The sequence below is a fragment of the Eschscholzia californica genome, unplaced genomic scaffold (genome assembly GCF_041429995.1).
Source record: "Eschscholzia californica isolate CP2 unplaced genomic scaffold, dmEscCali1.0.p SCAF_5, whole genome shotgun sequence".
NCBI lineage: Eukaryota > Viridiplantae > Streptophyta > Magnoliopsida > Ranunculales > Papaveraceae > Eschscholzia > Eschscholzia californica.
The window spans coordinates 23,847,423-23,853,538 of record NW_028238472.1 but is presented as its reverse complement, the minus strand read 5'-3'; the positions used below and the strand labels follow the sequence as shown (position 1 = coordinate 23,853,538).

Below are 6,116 nucleotides of genomic sequence, written 5' to 3'. Positions count from 1 at the left end.
GGTTTGTATCAATCCATTCGATTAGACCGTACATAGTTGTAGGTTCACCACATCGGATTCCCGGACCTCGACACTTCTCTCACTTGTTGTTCCCGACTCTTGTTCCTCCGAATTCCGGATAGCAACGTGTAGCTTAGATATAAGTATTAATTTCTTTTATCCTAGATTCTAATTAGTTTTGTTTGCTTTGTGTTTTTCAGAAAAACAAAAATAACAAAAAGAGATCGAAAGGAAGAAGTTTGGGGATTTCGGAGAAAAGTGGAAACCCGACTTCATAATCAAACAACAAAGGGGGGTAACGAAGTTCTATCTTTTATATTGTCTGGTTCTTGTGTGTGTTGGTGCGTGCATTTTGTTATCTCTTTTTGTGCATGAATAGTTGGATTAGGAATAGTCATAATCGTTTAGAGAGGAACATAGAGCTTGGTAGCACGTCTGAGTCTGACCACAACAATCATCAGTCGGACACTATGGAGGACCAAGAGAGCACACATGGTAGTGAGAGTCATGAGATGAACCCTCCTATGCGGAGCTTGAGAGATTACTTGCAACCCGACCGAACTAGTCAACCATCTTGCATTGTCCTTCCTATGCATGTTGGCAACTTTGAGATTAAGCATGGTGTCATTAACTTACTCCCTAAGTTCCATGGCTTAGAGTCTGAAAGCCCTTACCTTCATCTGAAGGAATATGACGAGGTTTGCTCGACATTCCGACTCGATGGAGTGCCCGAGGACATCGTTAAGCTTAAGCTATTTCCTTTTTCATTAAAGGAAAGAGCTAAGCAATGGCTTCATTCTCTACGCCCTAGATCAATAGGGAGTTGGAAAGAGATGACCACACACTTTCTTAAGAGATTTTTTCTCACTCATAAAACGAACACATTGAGACGGAGTATCATGAACTTTTCACAAAAGGAGCATGAGTCATTTTATGAGTGTTGGGAAAGATTCAAAGAGCTCATAAATTCTTGCCCACATCACGGTTATGAGGTGTGGAGGGTTATCAATTTCTTTTATGATGGTCTATCCTCCACCCAAAGACAACTTGTAGAAATGATGTGTAATGGGGAATTTATGAGTAAAGATCCCGAGGATGCTTGGGATTATTTCGACCACTTGGCGGAAAATGCCCAAAGTTGGGACATATCCGATACAAATGATCGAAGTAAATCCAAGGCTCAAACGAGCTCAAGGGGAGGGATGTACCTTTTAAATGAAAGTGATGATGTGCATGCAAAGTTAGCCAATTTGACTAAACAGGTGGAGGCCTTAAAGGTGCAAAAGGTTAATGTTGTTAGAGCACCGGAAGCTCGTATAGTTGTTTGCAATGTTTGTGATAGCATGGACCACTCCACTAGAGATTGTCCTTTGTTGGTCCATGAACAAGCAAATGCCATGAACAACTACAAAAGGCCATTTAGCTCACCTTATTCTGACACTTATAACCCGGGTTGGAAGAACCATCCCAACTTGAGTTGGAAGAATGGTCCTACTGCAAATGATGTGCATAATCATCAAGGTCCCTCATCAAGCAATGCTTATGTGCCACCTCCACGGAGGAACCTTGAGGATCCAATCCATGTAATGCTTCAGAATCATGAGCAAATGTTGCAAGGCCTTCGAGAGAGTATGGTTAGAATTGAGGCAAGGTTAAGTGTGGATGAGAAAGGCAAACTACCTTCTCAAACTCAAGAAAACCCTAGGGGAAACGGTGAGGGTAATACATCTGACCCTAGGGTTGCACATGTTAAGGCAGTTACTACTCTCAGAAATGGCAAAACGATTGGACAAGATGATCCTATGAGGGTTATTGAACCTGAGGATCCTAACCAATCTGAGGGTAGTAGTGGTCATAACAAGGCATCCGATAAAACCTCAAGGCCTAACCACATTCCTAAGCCTAGTTAGCCTTTCCCTGAGAGATTGGTCTCTACTCAACCAATGAGAGATAATAGTGATATCCTTGAGATCTTTAAGCAAGTTAAGATCAACATTCCTCTCTTGGATGCAATTAAGCAAATTCCAACTTATGCAAAATTCTTGAAGGATCTTTGCACTCTGAAGAGGAAACATCATGTGAAGTCTAGAGCTTTCTTGGCTAAGAATGTGAGTGCCATCATTAAGGAGAACCTCCCACCTAAATATAAGGACCCTGGATCCCCCACCATTTCATGCACTATAGGGGCGACTCACATTAAGCAGGCACTCCTTGATTTAGGTGCAAGTGTTAATCTTCTACCTTATTCGGTCTATGAGCAATTGGGCTTAGGTGAAATAAAACCCACCAAAGTAGTTTTACAACTTGCCGATCGCTCGATTAAGATGCCGAGAGGGGTGGTTGAGGATGTTTTGGTCCAAGTAGATAAGTTCTATTTTCCAGTAGACTTCTTTATCTTGGACACAAAACCAGTGATGAATGGTGAATCTCAAATTCCAGTCATTTTAGGTAGACCTTTCCTTGCAACATCACGGGCTTTAATTGATTGTAGGAGTGGTGCTATGAAACTCTCATTTGGTAATATGACTCTTATGGTTAACATTTTCAATTCTTGCAAGCATCCTATTTCTGATTATGATGAGTTTGATGTTGATTATGATGAGTCTGTTGTTCAGGAGTTGCACATGATTGAGTCTTTTGTTCAGGGAGGCCTTGCTTTAGGTACCCAAGATCCATTAGAGACTAGTCTTATGAATTGCTTTACGTTTGATGATGAGATAACTATATCGGAAATGAACTCTCTCATGGATTCGGCACCTTTATTGGACACGGAGATGTGGAAGGTTAGATTTGAGTCACTTCCAATCAATGAGCCTAAACCACAACCGTCTTCAATAGAGTTTCCGAAACTTGATTTGAAGCCCTTACCGAGTGAATTGAAATATTCATATTTGGGCCAAGAGCCTTCATTTCCGGTTATTATCTCATCACAACTAACCAATTCACAAGAATGTAGTCTATTGGAGGTCTTGAGAGACCACAAAGGGGCCCTAGGTTGGACTATTGCCGACCTAAAAGGGATTAGCCCCACTGTGTGTACCTATAGAATCCATCTTGAGGATGATGCCAAACCTTCACGTGAGGGTCAAAGAAGGTTGAACCCCCACATGAAAGAGGTTGTGAAGGCAGAAGTCCTCAAGCTATTAGAGGTCGGGATGATCTATCCCATCTCTGATAGCAAATGGGTGAGTCCGACTCAAGTTGTGCCTAAAAAGTCTGGAATTACCGTAGTCGAAAACGAGGCCAATGAACTAATCCCGACTAGGAAAGTCACAGGATGGAGAGTGTGTATCGACTATCGGAAGTTGAATTCGATGACGAGGAAGGACCATTTCCCCTTACCGTTCATCGACCAGATCCTTGAGAAACTTGCCGGTCATCCTTATTACTGCTTTCTAGATGGATATTCGGGGTACAACCAGATTGAGATTGATGAGCGAGATCAAGAAAAGACTACCTTTACATGTCCCTTTGGAACGTTTGCGTTATCGTCGTATGCCATTTGGATTATGTAATGCCCCTGCGACGTTCCAAAGACTCATGTTGAGTATCTTTTCTGATATGGTGGGCCAGTACTTAGAGGTATTTATGGATGACTTTTCTCTCTTTGGTGATTCTTTCGATGTGTGTTTGCATAATTTGAAATGTGTGTTGAATCGTTGCATTGAAATGAATCTTGTATTGAATTGGGAGAAATGTCATTTTATGGTCTCAAAGGGAATTGTGTTAGGTCATATGGTGTCATCTAGTGGACTAGAAGTTGACCGTGCCAAAATAGAATTGATTTCGCAGTTGCCTATACCTAAGAGTGTGAAAGACATTAGGTCTTTTCTAGGACATGCAGGGTTCTATAGACGATTCATCAAGGACTTTAGCAACATATCTAGGCCTTTATGTGCTCTTTTGTCTAAAGAGAAAGATTTTGTATTTGGTGATGAATGTATGAAGGCCTTTGATACTCTTAAGACCTTGTTAACCACGACACCGATTATTCAGCCACCCGATTGGTCTATACCATTCGAGGTGATGTGTGATGCCAGCGACTATGCCCTTGGTGCGGTGTTAGGCCAAAGAAAAGACAAGCTACCATGTGTCATTTATTATGCGAGTAAAACTCTTAATGAGGCACAACTCAACTACTCCACCACGGAGAAAGAGTTGTTATCAGTTGTTTTCGCATTAGACAAGTTTAGGTCATACTTGGTAGGATCTAAAGTTGTGGTATACACAGACCATGCGGCCCTGAAATATCTTTTATCCAAGAAAGATGCTAAGCCACGATTGATTAGATGGATTCTTCTTTTGCAAGAGTTCGATTTAGAGACAAAAGATAAGAAGGGGTCTGAAAATGTGGTAGCTGATCATTTGTCTAGGCTTGTTACCCATAGCACTATAGAGGCTATACCAGTGACCGAGACATTTCCCGATGAGCAGTTGTTTGAGGTCTCTTTAGCGTCACAGTGTCCTTGGTATGCAGATATTGCTAACTACTTTGCTGTAGGACATGTGCTTTCTCAGTGGAGTGCTCAGGACAAGAAAAAATTCTTTGTCGAGGTGCGAAACTTCATTTGGGATGACCCGTTGTTGTTTAAGTATTGCCCTGATCAGATTATCAGACGATGTGTCCCAGAATGGGAGCAAAAAGGTATACTTAATTTTTGTCATTCTGAGGCATGTGGAGGTCACTTTTCTGGTAAGAAGACTACCTTTAAGATCTTGCAATGTGGTTTCTATTGGCCTTCAATATTTAAGGATGCATATCGATTTTGCAAAGCATGTGATAGATGCCAAAGAGTAGGATGCATGACCCGTAGAGACATGATGCCCCTTAACCCTATATTGATTGTTGAGTTATTTGATGTTTGGGGTATTGACTTTATGGGCCCTTTCCCTTCTTCTTTTGGTTATGTGTATATCTTAGTTGCAGTTGATTATGTATCTAAATGGATAGAAGCAGCCCCGTGCAAGGATAATAGTCATAGGGTGGTCATAAAGTTCTTGAAAGAACACATTTTTGCTCGATTTGGCACCCCTAGGGCTATTATTAGTGATGGAGGTAGTCACTTTTGCAATAAACCATTTGAAAGCTTGATGCGGACATATGGAATAACGCATAAAGTGGCTACCCCCTATCACCCTCAGACAAGCGGGCAAGTGGAAGTGTCTAATAGGGAGATAAATCATATTTTGCATAAGACGGTAAACCCGAATCGTAAAGATTGGTCCTTAAGACTAGTCGATGCTTTGTGGGCATATAGGACAGCTTTTAAGACCCCTTTAGGAATGTCCCCTTTCCGCCTTGTCTATGGCAAGGCATGTCATCTACCAGTAGAGTTGGAACATAAGGCATATTGGGCCATAAAACGGCTCAACTTTGACTTAGACAAAGCATGTCATCTACCAGTAGAGTTGGAACATAAGGCATATTGGGCCATAAAACGGCTCGATCTTAATGAGCTTGAAGAGATTAGGAACGAGGCCTACACGAGTGCCAAGATTTATAAGAGTAGAATGAAGGCCTTTCATGATAAACGAATTCTTAGGAAGACGTTTGAACCTTTAGACAAAGTTCTTCTCTATAACTCTAGGCTCCATCTATTTCCCGGTAAACTCAAGTCTCGTTGGACTGGCCCATATATTGTGAAGACCGTGTTCCCTTACGGTACCGTTGAGATCGAGGATCCCAAAGATGGCAATTCTTTTAAAGTGAATGGCCAACGGTTGAAGCCATTTTTGGACCTTGAAGACCCGGAGGTTGAGACTACCCCATTGGTTGATCCGGGTTACCAGGATCAATCTCCCTCTCATGTTGGTCAATCTTGTACATCAGGGTTGACCCCCCTCTCATAGTCAGACCTCTCGGAGTCGATGTTTGTGGGTATCATCTCTGGAAACCCTCCACGAGACAAAACTCGTGCTCTCGTGCATACGAGAGACTCAAAGGCTAGTTGCATAGCTTGATGCAATCGAGTGATCCCGCGTGAGTGGTCATTTTTATATGGTCATGCTTATGCTTCATTCTTATTCTATTATTGTTATGTTAGGAGCGTTTCTCAATTTGTATACTTTTGGGACGTGGTTCGTTCCAAGTTTGGGGATGGCGTTGGGCTCATCAT

The 6,116-nt window shown here is 41.9% G+C and overlaps 1 pseudogene; it reads left to right on the top strand.

Moving 5' to 3' along the window:
• Positions 1-470: 470 nt before the first annotated feature.
• LOC147537894 (uncharacterized) lies at positions 471-5,850 on the top strand (annotated as a pseudogene).
• The last annotated feature ends 266 nt before the right edge of the window (positions 5,851-6,116 follow it).